Source organism: Equus quagga, chromosome 1 (assembly GCF_021613505.1).
Source record: "Equus quagga isolate Etosha38 chromosome 1, UCLA_HA_Equagga_1.0, whole genome shotgun sequence".
NCBI lineage: Eukaryota > Metazoa > Chordata > Mammalia > Perissodactyla > Equidae > Equus > Equus quagga.
In genome coordinates, this window is record NC_060267.1 from 180,858,859 (window position 1) to 180,873,716 (window position 14,858).

The window sequence follows — 14,858 nt, forward strand, 5'->3', positions numbered from 1 at the left end:
ATCCTGACTTTATCTGTCTTTTATTCAGTGGTCTTTATTGTGTGCTCACTGTTCACCAAGCATTGTTCAAACTGCAGGGGGCACAAGAAGGACAAGAAAAGGGACAGACTGGTGGGTGAGAAAAAGGGGACATCACAGTTGGTGAGTTTATTGTGACAAGACCAGTACAGCTTTCCTTCCAAGAGTTCAAATCTGTTATCTCCACCTCTTCGAAAAATAATAACAGCAATAAACTCATATCTTTCTAACTGCTTAGGAAAAGGAGGTAAGAGAAGTTGGGTAATTTGATTCACCCTAAATTTAAAGAGCCACGGATCCCTTCTAAATATGATGACATGAGGAGAGGGTTATGGGAGGGAATCTTGGCACTGACATGTTAAAGATGATGTAGACAGTGATGGTAAAGATTCAGGCTGCCTGACCTCATTGCCACTCCTTTCTACGGGTAACCTCAGAACCCTGCTTGACTGTCTTGGGTCTCAACTTCCTCAGCTGTGAAATGGGAATTAAAAAATGGTACCCTCCCCAGAAGGATAATGTGAGGGTTCAACAAGATAATGCACACAAAGCACGGTGTCAGTGATATAGAAGGAGTCGGCAATAAACGGGAGCCATCAGTAAAAACAGAAAGGGCAATTACAAGAACATAATTGTCAAAATAGTGCAGAGGTCAGGAGTTAAGTCTGCTTGTTTACTCCTCTCGGTACCCTGTATCATGAACTCTTAAAATGTTTATCCTAGAAGTATTTATATTTAATTTGTTGTTGTCCTCCAGAAAGTATTAATACTCTATGACATATACACTTTTAACACAAGAGAATAAAAACATATTTTTAGAGGGGCCGGCCCAGTGGCGCAGCAGTTAAGTTCACACTTTCTGCTTCAGTAGGCCAGGGTTCGCCTGTTTGGATCTTGGGTGCGGGCATGACACCGCTTGGCAAGCCATGCTGTGTTAGGCGTCCCACATATAAAGTAGAGGAAGATGGGCACGGATGTTAGCTCAGGGCCAGCCTTTCTCAGCAAAAAGAGGAGGATTGGCAGCAGTTAGCTTAGGGCTAATCTTCCTTAAAAAAATAAATAAATAAATAAAAATGTATTTTTACATAAATAATTTTAAATTGTGTTACTCTTATACTTTTTTTTAAATTGAGATGCTTGGAGATGTTTTTGGATCTAACCTAAACAAACTTGGAAACTAGCAGTCTTGTACTATGATGGGTTCCAAAGAGGCTTCCTGGCATCCCCTGGTGGAGGTGTTTTTTTTTTTTCTCTAGTGTTTTTAAGCAAAATACATCAACTGAGTCTGGTCATTAGATTTTTTTTCCATGGACATAGAAGCAAGCTAAAATCATCTTTACCGGAGCACTTGGAATGATGGGGAGAACAACAACATTTTTGGTTGAGTATTTATTGAGCACCTCCTGTGTGCCTGACACTATCCTAAGAGCTGAGGAGAGAGCAGTGAACAAGACAGTCCGAAGCTCTTGCCCTCACGGAACTTACATTCTACCATAGAGGGGACTCCCAGTAAAAAGATACTTCAGGAAAACAGAGAACTCCTCAGGCAGTGATACATGTGGCTGGGAACGCCAGAGAATGGGGGTGGGGATGTCACTTCAAACACGGTGGTCAGGGAAGACCTTACTGTAAGGTGACATTGGAGCAAAGATCTGACAGAAGTAGAGGGGGTGAGCCAAGCAGAGGACTTGGGGGAAAGCATTCTAGGCAGGGAGAACAGCAAGTGTGCAAAAGCCCTGGGGTAGAAGCAAAGCCCAGCGAGGAGACCACTGTGGCTGGAGCCAAGCGAGGGAGGGGAAGAGTAGGAATAGCCAAGATTAGTTTTGAGTAGAAAAATGACTTGATATGTTCAAAGGCTCACTCTGGCTGTTGTGTTGTGAATAGATTGTAAAGGGTCAAAGAGAGGAGATGAGTTCTGAAGCCATTTCAACAATCCAGTCTTACCATGGATGATAAGGGCTCAGACAGTAACGGCACAGATGGTGAGAAAGGCTGGATTCTGTATATATTTTGAACATCGATCCAGTAGTGCTTGGTGACAGATTGACTTGGGTGTAAGAGACAGAGAGGAGTCAAAGATGACTGCACGGCTTGGAGCCTGAGCAACTGGAAGACTGATGCGTCAGTAACTGAAATGAGCAAAACAGCAAGTTGAGCAGGTTTGGGAGCGGGAAGAGGAGGTGGTCGGTTTCAGGCATCCCAAGTCTTGAGAGACCTATTAGAAATCCAACAGGAAGCACCACTTAGGCAGCGTGTGTACAAATATGAATTTCGGGGAAGAGGTCTGGGGTGGAGTATCTGAGAGCTGTCATAATGTTATGAATGGTATTTAAATCCATGAAACACTATAGCAATGAGTGTAGATAGAAAAGTTACCCAAGGACTAAATCCCAGGCAGTTCAATGAATTAAATTTGGGGACATGATGGGGAGCCAGCAAAGGAGACTGAGAAGTGGCCAGTGAGTTAGGAGAAAAAGCAGCAGCTCATCTTGGAAGTCAAGTTTCTAGTTGCGGAGGAAGCGATCAACTGAGTCAAATGCTGCCTATAGAGCAAGTGATATGGGAGGACTGAGAATTGATGATCGGGTTTAGCATTGTGGAGTCCACTAATAACCTTGATAAGAGGATCTTTAGTGGTGGGATAGACATGAGAGTCCAACTGGAGTGGGTTCATGAGAAGAACGGGAAGAGAGGAACTGGAAGCAGAAGAGGTAACTCTTCTGGAGAATTTTGCTGGGAAGGAGAGCAGGGAAATGGGGCAGTAGCTGGAAGGAAAGTGGGAGTCAAGGGAAAAAATTCAATGGGAAAAATTATAGCATGTTTGTATACTGATGGGAATGGTCTTGTTGGAGGATGAGTCAGAGGAGGTGGGGATTGACAATGTAAGACGGAGAGGGAAGAATTGCTGAAGCTGCAGAGTCCGTGAGTAACTGAGAAGGGATGGAAGTAGGTTCACAGGTGGAGGAGCTGGCTTAGCAGCATGGGCAGTTCAGTCCTAGTAACAGAAAGGAAGACAAAGCGTATGGAATTGGAGGCAGTGGGGAACTTCTAGTTGCCTCTGTTTTCTCAGTGAAACAGCTGGCAGGTTTATCAGCTGAGAATGAGGATAGGGAGAGGATGTTTAGAGGTTTGGAAGGAGAGGAGAAAGGATGTAACAGTTGCCTAGGAAAGTAGGGTGGCGAATGGTCTAGAGAAACATGGCAGAATTACTAGCAGGCACTGAAGGTCCTCTTGAGGTCATGGATTTATAGTAAGACTAGGCAGCACGGTTGAATGTTTTTCCTAGTGTAGTTCAACTGCAGAGGTGTGGGCAGAGAGCAGTGAGAAAGCTGGACTCAACCAGGATTGGGACTTTGTCAGGCAAGTACCATAAAGAGACTGGCAAAGGAATCAAGAACTTAGGTAAGAGAGTGATTATAATGGTGGACTGTGGAACTTAACCTGAGTAAGAACACGAGAGAACGTGAGGAACAGTTAAAAAGGGCTGGATCTGTAAATTGTGTGTCCCAGTGTGGCTGAAGAATTGTTGGCTTTGGATAGCAGAGAGAGAGAGCTGGAAAGATCAGAGGTAGTGATTGAGAAGTGGGCTGCTGGAATTTGAGATTAAGATGTTTCAGGAATTGGTGACGACAAAGTCTAGAGGTGTGTTATGGGTTGAATTGTCTCCTCAAAAATCCATATGTTGAAGCCCAGATCCCCACAACCTCAGGCTGTGACTGTATTTGCAGATAGGGCCTTTAAAGAGGTGATTAAGTTAAAGTGAGGCTGGTAGGGTAGGCCCTGACCCAATCTGACCGGTGTCCTTATAAAGAAGAGGGAATTGGAAGACACAGAGAGATACCAGGGGTGCCTGTACACAGAGAAAAGACCCTAGGAAGACACCACAAGAAAGCAGCCATCTGCAAGCCAAGGAGAGAGGTCTCAGGAGAAACCAAACCTGCTGACACCTTGATGTTGGAGTTCTAGCTTCTGTTACTGTGAGAGCATAAACGCCTGTTGTCTAAGCCACCTACTGTGTGGTATTTTGTTTGGCAGCCCTGGCCAACTAGTGCAAGGTGTGACTATGGGAGTGAGTGGCTGGAGTCGGGTGAAAGGCCAGAGGAGTAGGAGAAAGGAACCGAGAGGGCGGGAATGTGAATGACTCCATACAACAAATGTTCAAGTCAGCAATCCTGACGATGGTGGTTTTGGAGAGAATGGCTCCGGTCAGAGAGCCAGGTTCTAAACTCTTGAAGGAACAAAAGGAAGCAACCTTGAGGTGGCATGAACGGGGGTGGGAGACTGCCCCAACGTCGCCCAGCACCGAAATCCACAATCTCTTAGCCAAGACTCAACTGCCCCATCTCCCATCAGCTTTGGAGTAGAGGTGTTTAAAAAACTGAAAATGCTTGATTTGGCTTTCGGTTTTTCTCCCCTTGAAACTTCCTGTCATAGAGATTCTAACTGGTGCTGAAATGAGGAAAAAGGAGAAAGAAAGAGAACAGGATAATCTCTGAAGAGGATACTCGGCTACCGAGAAACCCAGAAGCAGCTGTGTGTAACCGGACACACTTGCAAGGTTCTAAGAGGGTTTAGTTGAGATTTCGTAAGTGTTTATTGCCAATATTTTGTACTTTGGAGAGAAGTGGCTAAGGTTACCTTTGTTAATGTTTACGGAGCGTGGAATCGTGGAGCATTTTCCACTGTATATTAATGCTGTGCTTTCCAGGAATTCTCAGTGTTGGTGAGGTGAGCTGTCAGTCTCAGTCAGGGCCCCTCAAAATAATCGTAAATTAACATCTATTGACTATCTTCCTTGTGCTAGGCTCAGTGCTAGAAGCTTTCACATACATTAAAAACAAGCAAACCAAAAATTGGATTCTCACAATGACGCTAAGGCGAAGGCTCTTAACTCCATTTTGCGTGTGAAAGAAAAACTGATCTAAGCAAAAATTTTAAAACTAGCTAGGAGCTAGAAGTTAAGCCCAGGACTTTCATATTCACTGGATTCTTCCACTAGGTTCACCCTTGCCGGACAGACTTTCATGCATCAGCCTCCTCTCCTTCATTGCAAATTGGTTGCAGGTTTGGATACTCTGATTCCTCGGTAGTGGCTGCCTACACTGCTATTTTGAAGTCACACTGGTTTCGGTGGGAGAGATGTACAGGTCAGATAGTTTAGCTCGACAGATGCTGATGTCTGCTGTGGAGACCGGGTCAGGGAAGGCCAACACGCACCCCTAGTATTCCCCATTGTTTTGTGTCAAGCCCAAAAAGATGTCTCTAGTTATGCTGTCACGTCACGGGTAGTTATGAAGACTTGCGGGGAGGGACGGGACCAACGGTCATTTGGAAGACTGCTCAGTAAGGGTGACAGAAGTGAACGAAGAGGATGTGACCGGCTGGAAAACTTGATAAAACTGTGAAAAGGAGAATTGAGCAGCTTACTTGTCTTTGGTTATCCCATTAACGAAAACGTCTAATGAAGTCTTCCTGGACAATGAAAAAATTTACTTAATTTCATTCCTAGGAACACTCTTTTTTTAAGCTGCCTCCTGAAAAAATTATGTGTAGTCATAAAAAACATTCCTGAAGCCATTTGTCTCCAGTAAACTCCCAATTTTCTTGCCAAGGAATTCTTACTAAATCAGGATTTTCTTGCTGGTCCTCCAGGAACCAGCAAGAGTCATCGGGCTGCTGTGCCCATTGGCTGCTTCTGGCCTTGGCTTCCTGTTCCCAACAGCAGAGCTGAGGAAATCCGCAGGATGCCGCGACCGGGCAACGAGGTGACTCAGGAGGAAACACTCCACCTAAAATTGTCTTGGTGTGCAGTCCCTGAGTCACTCGGGAGTCAGAGTTGATATGTGAGTCTGGAACTAATCCCACAGGTGATGGGAAGTGGAGAAGAAGGAAGTATCTCAAAGAATTCTACCAAAAAGAAAAGTGTGCACAAAGATAAAAGTTTAACTGCAGAAAAGGCGAATCTTCAGAGAGAAATTTCATCCTGGGAGCTGGGAGTGGATGAGCTGTGATTTCCTCCACATAAAGTGCTGGTCGTGGGCCAGTCTAAGGACCCACCGGGAGTGGACATTTCCTTACAAACACATGAGGAAGGCGGCAGTAGAACAGCTGTGTAAACAGAAACGGACCGTTAGAATGGACGCAGCGTCCGTTTTTTTGTGTTTATAAATCTTTCTCTAGAAGTTTCTGACCAAAAATGCCTATAGCACTGCTAGACTTTAGGTTCATCTCCAACCAATGGTAAACATCTAGCTTTTTGCCTCCGGAGAGAGGGGAAGGAAAATACCATTCACATTCAGCGCTCCCCAACAATACTCTGTGTTGGGAGTGGCCTCAGACCCTTGTCTTATCTGCCCTTTACTCCCTCCTCTCTGGCTGCAAGCCCTCCAGAGTCCACTTATGTATTCCTGCTCTTTGCAGTAAGGGACGGAGGAACTGTCTTCCATCATTTATTCTTTAAATGTGTATTGAGCATGATTACTACCTAGGGAGGAGGTGAAGAACACCCATTCCTGGCCCTCAAGACGCTCCGCTCAGAGTCTAGTTGGGGAAATAGAAAAGTTCAACAAAAGGTTTGTAACACAAAATGTTGAATCCCCAATAGATTTAAGCTTAGCCTTCTTGAAAGTACACAAAGCACAGGAAGCTTGAATGGAGCTGAGAGTTCACAGGAGATTCCTTGCAAGGGAGGGGAGTGAACTGAGTCATCCAGGTTAACAGAGAGTGGGCAGCTGGGGAAACAGACTCAAATAAAATGAACTGTTCGCTGGTAGATAAACATAACGTACGAAGCTTGCTCGGATCTTGTTTTGGAAAACCACATGGTGAAACACATTTTGGGGACAATTGGAAAAATATGAATACAGATAGTATTAGCCAATATTAGAAAGTTGTTTTAACTTATTTTGGGAGCAGTAACAGCGTAGTTACAAAGAAGACTGTTCTAATTTTTTAGGAGATACAAATATCTGAAGTGTATTTAGCAAATGGTTTAGCAAAAATCTGAAATCTGAAATGGTTTAGCAAGAGAAGGAGGAGAAAGAAGAGCAGGAGGAGAAGGGAAAAGGAAAGGAGGGGGATAGGGAGAAGAATGAGTGTGTGGTAGACAGACAAATGGGACAAATGGGACAAAATGTTAACAACTGTTGAATTGAATCTGGATGTTCATTGCGGTAGTTTTTCAATTTTCCTGAATTTTTGAAACTTTTATAAAAAATAGTTGGAAAAAAGTCCCCTGATAGACATTCTGTTGCATAAATGCCAACATTACCTAAAATTCAGAGGGGGCTTTCATCTTGGGAATACAAAGTAGTAAATAAATGCTCTGCTCAGACCACTGCATTAGGCTACACAGAAGCACAGAGCCAGGAGAGAGCAGCCACTCTGCAGCTTGGAGCCAGCCGGCTTGGCTGTGTCTGTTGCCCAAGCGGGATCCAAGGGATGAGGTTGGGAGCGGGGAAGGAGGAGCTCAGAGCTGAAAGGTCTTGTTACGTCAGGCTGAAGAGTTTGGACTTTATCCTGAGGGAGTCAGAGCCACTTAAGAGTGGACGGCATTTTAGAGGCTCTTTCTGGTTTCAGTTTGAAGGATGGATCAGAGTTTGAACGCTATGGAACTAAGAGATTGTTCCAGAGACAATTGCAGTAATTCCATCAGAAATAAAGAGGGCCAAATGATGGTGAGGATGCGGAGCAACAGAAATTCTCATTTGTTGCTGAAGGGAACGCAAAATGGTACAGCCACTTTGGAAAACACCTTGGCAGTCTTTTTTTTTTTTTAAAGCACAAGGCCCAGGCTTTCTTGAGTTCTTTTTTTGTTCTTTTTTTTTGGTGAGGAGATTGGTTCTGAGGTAACATCTGTTGCCAATCTTTCTCTTTTTTTCCCTTCCCAAAGCCCCAGTATATAGTTGTATATCCTAGTTGTAGGTGATTCTAGCTCCTCTCTATGGGACGCCTGCACACCGTGGCTTGATGAGTGGTGTGTGGGTCCAAGCCCAGGATCTGAACTGGTGAACCCCAGGCTGCTGAAGCGGAGTGTGCGAATTCAGCCACTCAGCCGCGGGGCCAGCCCCTAGCAGTCTTTTACAAAGTTAAATATACACATAGCACGCAACCCAACAGTCCCACTCCCAGGTATTCCCTTGAGAAAAGTGAAAACCTAAGTCCACACAAAGACCTTTAGAAGAATGTTTAAAGGAGCTTTATTCATAACCACCAAAAACTGGAAGCATCGACTGGTAAATGGATAAATAAATTGTACATTCACACATGGAATACTATGCCATAAGAAAGGAATATGCAATATGGATAAACCTCAAAATCCTTATGCCAAGTGAAGGACGCCAGACCACATGCCCTGTGATTCCGTTGATATGACATTCTGGAAAAGATAAAGCTGTTGCATAGAAATCAGGTCAGTTGTTACCAGGGGCTGGGGTAGGGGAGGGGTGGACTACCAAGGGGCACACAGAACTTTCCGGGCTGATGGAAATACTTGGTACAGTGTGTTTATTGTGGCGGGGGTTACACAGCTGTATGTATTTATCAACGCAGTACCTACAAGGTGTGAATTTCACCGTACAGAAACTTTGTCTCAGTATACCTCACTTCAAAAAAAAGGGAAAGAAAAAGAATAATAGGACTTGAGTCCAGACTGGATAGAGGCTAGGAGAAGGAAGAGTGGAAGACGTTCTGGTGACCAAGAAAACAGACACACTAATAAGAAAAGTGGGGACGTCAGAAGATAGCAGCTGAAAGGGCCGGTTAACTGCTGCAGGAATGAAGCGCTGAAGGAGGTCTCGTTTGGGAGGAACTCGGAATGTTCTAAAATATTCTCATCTGTGTTTATGTTATTACTTTAGCAGCCAATTTGGTGCAAGTATGAGGAAAACGCGTAACTTTTAAAAGTATATACTGGATTCTCAAGAAGAAATTTATATTCTGTGAACACACAGAGAAAGTTTCCGTGTGTATGTACGCATGGGCATGCCTGTCTCCAAGCATCTGATGATACTCTTCCTTGAGATTTTTTTTTCATTGATTTTACCCGTTCTTTAAATAATTAAAATGTATGCAAAATGCTTTCTTAATTCTAATTAATAAAAAATACTAAATAATAATTTTTTAAAGGAAAAATGCCTATAATATGGTGGCAGCAGAGGGCGTGGAGGTACTTTGAGAGGGTTTGAGGAGGTGGAATCATTTCCATGAAGTGATTTTTCAGATAAGATAGGCTTGCACATGGGCTTATGGGCTGATCAAATGGGAGAGGAAAGACTGGAAATAATCTAACTCCTCATAAATAGGAAACCAGTTAAATAAATCATGGCATATCTATATAATGGAATACCATGCAACTGTCAAAAATGAGATAAACCTACGTGTACTGATGTGCACTGATGGCTGAGTTAAAAACCACTGCAGAGAGTATTACTATTTAGATAACAAAAGAGGGGTGAGATATAGGTACACACACATTGTACAGGCATAGAATCTCTCTGGAAGACTATGAAAAGCAGCTGTTCTATGTGTCAGGGTTCATTTAGGAGACACAGATTCCACGACAATTTGAATAGTGAAGCTTAATATAAAGAATGATTAATGATTTACTAAGCAGGAGTAAGAGAACTCTGATGAATACCCCAGGGCTGAGAAAGAGAGCCCAAGGAACGAATCAACTTGGAAGGCAGAGCTCCTCAAGGCTGCCCCCAGACCTCCTTGGAGAGGAACATGGTGTAGCATCTTGCTGGGTCGCCTCAGGTCAGAGCTGGTTCTCAGTTGACAGGCGGGGAGTCACAGGCCAGGGCTGACAAGATGGAAATTCCTCCGCTGGGGACGTAGTCTGAGGCTGGTGGGTGCTGATAGATTCACCAGGAAACTGCCGGTGGAGAGTGCTGTCAGAGGTGATGGGAAGCTGGCTGGGCCACCAAAGGGACTCACTGGAAGTCTGCCAGCAAGCTGCTCACAGGAGTGTCGCTGAGCTGGCCCTGGGGAAGCCAGGGGGGGCTCTCATGGAACTTGCTGGGGTGAGCTCCACTGTCGAGTCTCCGACACACTGGCCCAGCACTACAGGAGCAGGGAGGACAGAAAGCTCCCGAAACCAGAAGCCCATTTTTCCTTCTGAGTCCCTCCAGCGTCCTCTACTGGCAAAACTTAACGTCGTGTCAGCTGGCAAAGAGGTTTCATTATCACAAGCAGAAAAATGAAAGGGGGATTTGAAGCTGAAAGGCAGTAAATTCCTAAATGTCACCGCTGGCAACAATTGTATCGGGAGAGAAAAACTGGTTAATGAGGCTCAGAAGTGAGAGGGCAGCTTCCTTTTCACTGTAAATCTTTGTGCTGCTTGATTTGGGGAAGGGGCATTGAGAAATTTCTTTAATTCATTATAGTGAATTTTATACTATAAAACAACAATGCTGTTGAGGATAGTAATACGCCAGCCATTGTTCTAAATGCTTTAATTATATTTAATGATCTACCCTTTCCCCAAACATTTACTATTATTAGATCCAGTTTTTACACTGGAAGAAACTGAGGCACAAAGATTAAGCACTTTGCCCAAGAGTAGCTAAGTGATTGAGCTGTAACTGATAACCTGGCTGCAGAATCTGTGCTCTTAACCCTCACACTATATTAACTTCCCACATCTATCCATGTTTACCACAGCATAAAACATCACGCAGGGGGTGATCGTCATTCATGCTGCTCATCAGCTGTTTGCCGACCTCTAACTCCCCCTAGGGGTGAGTTGGGTCATGTGATCAGCGAGCGGCGTGTGTCACTTCTCACCAATTGTGAGAGACCCTCCTGAGCCCTCTTTCTCCCCTTGCACAGCCTCCGAGTTGACTGTGACGGGCAGACAGCACGAGCAAGAAACAAACATTTGATTTCCTGAGCCCTTGACATTTTGACGCTGCTCCTCACTGAAGCAAAATCTAGCTTATTTTTACTGATGTAAATGATGTGTTTCTGATTATAGTTAAATAGCAAAATATGCATTTTGTAAAATGCCAACTAAGATATATTATTATTATAAAGCTTTTTATCTTGAAAAATTTTGAACTTATAAAAATTGAAAAAATAGAATTATACAATGATCAGTTTCCTTCAACTAGATTCATCAATTGCTCGTATTTCGCTCCCTTCACTTTCTGTTTCACACATGCTTTTTTTGGATAAATCATTTAAAAGAAATTTGCAGATATCATGAAACGTCACTGCAAAAACTTCAATAGGCATCTTCTAAGACCAAGAACATTCTGTGACCACAGTGAAAATCTTGGTTCCTAACAGCATTAGCATATTAACTTTTTTGCTTTATTCTACAATATACATAAAATAGCCTTAGAATTACAGTTCTCATATTATAACCAATCATAACTCCGTGAAGTAGAGTTTAGATTTTTTGCAGTTCTTTTTTTCTTTAGAATATAGGGACACCAAGGATGCGCAGTCAGGGTACTGTGGTTAGTACAGCACAGAGGAATTCAAGCAGCTCTGAACTTGGAATTCAAGTAGCTCTGAACATCCTTAGTGGGATACATTCTAAGGATAAAAGGGGCTGCAAAGAAATCTTGATAATAATTTGATACAGAGATTCATGTACTTCTTTTTATATTCAATTTTGGGGTTTGCTTTTAAAGATCTTTTTATTACATTTTATTATTTTTTTTATGGATCACTTTTACTTGGTTCAAAAGTCAGAACAGTATAGAAAGATATATTCAAGGACGGCCACTCATCCCTTCCCTCCACTCTGTCCCACCATCTCCATAAGCAGATATTTTCCTTAGTCTCTGTTTTATCCTTCCTGTGTTCCTTTTTTTGCAAAAATAAGCAAATATATATATATGTATAGTTTTATGCTTCCTTATTTTTTACATGATAATATACCATAGGTGCCTCATTTTTTCTCTTAATAATAAATATATCCTGGAAATCATTCTGTATCGGTTTGTAGAACTCTTTCACATTCTTTCCTGATGACTGCACAATACTTCATCATGTGGCTGGACCACACAGTTTGATTTCTTCGTGGCTGTTTGGATTGTTTCCAATATCTTACTATTACAATAATATTATGCTGAAGAACATTGCACATGCATTCCTTCAAATTTGTGGAGGTTTACTTTCAAGGTAGTTTCCTAGAAGTAGTTTTCCTGGGTACAGACATAATTACTATTGTTAGATATTGCCCAATTCCTTTCGCCAGGGGTTGTATCATTTTTCATTCCCATGGGCATTGCATGATACTGATTGTTTCCATAGAGCCTTACAAACAGAGTGTGTTGCCAAGCTTTTAAATTATTGTCAATATAAGAGATGAGAAATGATATTTCCGTAAAGTTTTTATTTGCATTTATCTTATTATGAGTAAATTTCAACATCTTTTTATACATTTAACAGTCATCTGTATCTCTTTCTGTGGACCATTTATGATTTTGTCCATTTTTCTCTCAGGTTTTGTATTTTACTCTTTTTGATTTTTAGACGCTATTTCTATATTAAAGAGATTAGTCCTTTGTCTGCAATATAAGTTGCAAATATTTTCTACTAATTTGTCATTTGTCTTTTACTTTGTTTATTATGTTTTATACCTTGCAAAAAAAAAACACCTTTATTTCTATGTAGTTAAATTTATCAAGATTTTTTGTCATCACTTTGGCATCTTGTTTTATAGCTTTGAGGAGTTCTTTCCAAACCCAATTACATACTGGGTGTGGGTGTGTGTGTGTGTGTGTGTGTGTGTGTGTAAGGAAGATTGGCCCTGAGCTACCATCTGTTGCCAATCTTCCTCCACCTTATATGTGGGACGCTGCCACAGCGTGGCCCAACAAGCAGTGTGCAGGTCTGCACCTGGGATCCGAACCTGTAAACCCCAGGTCGCCAAAGCAGAGCACGCAAACCTAACCACTACAACACTGGGCCGGTCCCTCTTCTAGCATTCTCATGCCTTACTTTTTTTACATTTAGATTACTAATCCATTTGTTGTGTTTGTTGAATGAATGAATGAATGTATTTTTAAGTAAATGACATTGTACAAAGCAAATTGCTTTTTTATTGTTGTCATTATTCACTATTTTTTACTTCTTAAAAATAAATCAAATAGCTTACCTTCTGGTACTTTCTAGTACCTTCTAGTACTGATTTACCTAGTGATGTTCAAAGCTCTGCTCTAACCACCCTTGAAGTATGGACTCTTAAATTGGGTATTTCATTGTTAATTTCCTACCACTAAGATATGGATTAAAGTTAATTTACACTCCTGTATTCTGTCTATATTGATGTATCTTAAAATGAGTTACAGATGATATAACATTGGGTTAAAAGTATATTTTATTTAACACTTACATGGTGCTTACTATGTTTCAGCTACTATTTTAAGCATTTTACGAATACCAACTCATTTAATCCTCATAGCAACCTAATGACATGGGTAATATTATTATGTCCATTTGATGAAGACGAAACTGAGGCACAGAGAGGTTAAATTACTTGAAGTTACACAGCTGGTAAGAATCGAAGCTGGGATTCAAACTAGGCAACATGACTCTCCGTGGAGTCTGTGCTCTAGGCTGCCTCTCAACACGCCTTTAACTCTTCCTTCGATGGACACTTGTCTCTGTCATAGAACCTTTTTCTGTGTGAGGTGAAGAGATCAGCTGCAGGTTTCTCCCGTGGCCCCTACCTACAAACAAACCCCACATCTGCATCTAGCTGCTCACAACACTGCACCCACAACTTGGTAAGAACACGCAGCCACGCACACACGCTAGGCAGTCCCAATCAGACTTAGGAAAGTGTTACAGTAGCCAGATTGGGCCCAAGCTGGAGTCGCTCATGCTAAGCTCCACGTCAGCCAACCGAAACGTTTCACTGTCTGTGCTCGGCTCTCCCAGAAAAGGAAGCCCGGTCAACCAGTCAGTCAGCGCTCGCCTGCTCAGCACAGTTACCTGACCGGCTCCAGACCTCGCTTTGCTCCGCAGAAGGCAAGTCACTCTGCAGTAACCAATCCGCTATTGCCCAGTATAACTTCCTTGCTCCTGCTCACTTTGGTCTAGAAAACCCTCTCCAATTGTACAACCATTTGGAGCTCCTTTTTAATCTGCTAGATGGGATGCTGCCAGATTCATGAATCGCTGAATAAAGCTGATGAGAACTTTAACATTTACTCAGATGAATTTTGTTCTTTAATGAGAGAAATGTTCTCTAAAGTAACCAGGAAGGAAATAATTCCGCTAAAAAAAGTAAAAACCAAAAACCAAAACAAAACAAAAAACCTGCTGACTTTACATAACTAACTAGAATCTTTAATTTGAATACTGGTTACTTTCTATTCTCGATAAAATTGCATGGACCCTTGTGCTTTATATTTGCATAACAAATACTCATTAAAGTAATTATTTTTGTATAAAAAAGGAGACCTTTAATGGTGCAGCCCACACCCTAGACGATGTTTTGCAAAATGATGTTATCATGATACGTTACTGGTTAGGACAGAACACAGTACCCTGGAGTCTCCTTCTGTGAAGCCTTGTATGGAGAATTGCTACATAAAGTGCTCTCAGCGTGGCCGCTTTGCTACAGGTGATGGGAACCTCAGCTCTGGACAGCAGAGAATACCATTTACAAAATAGCAGTTTTTACAGTTTCAAAGAACACAATGTCTAACCTCTACTGGAAATTTGATTTCATTCATATGGTGCTCTGCAGACACAATCTCATTGACCTAGGACCAGCTCTGTGAGGTACGCAGGAGGAACATTTTCATCTCCATAAACACACACACGTGACAAAACCAAGACAGGACATGCAGACTGACTTGCTTCGTCTCTTGGCTGGG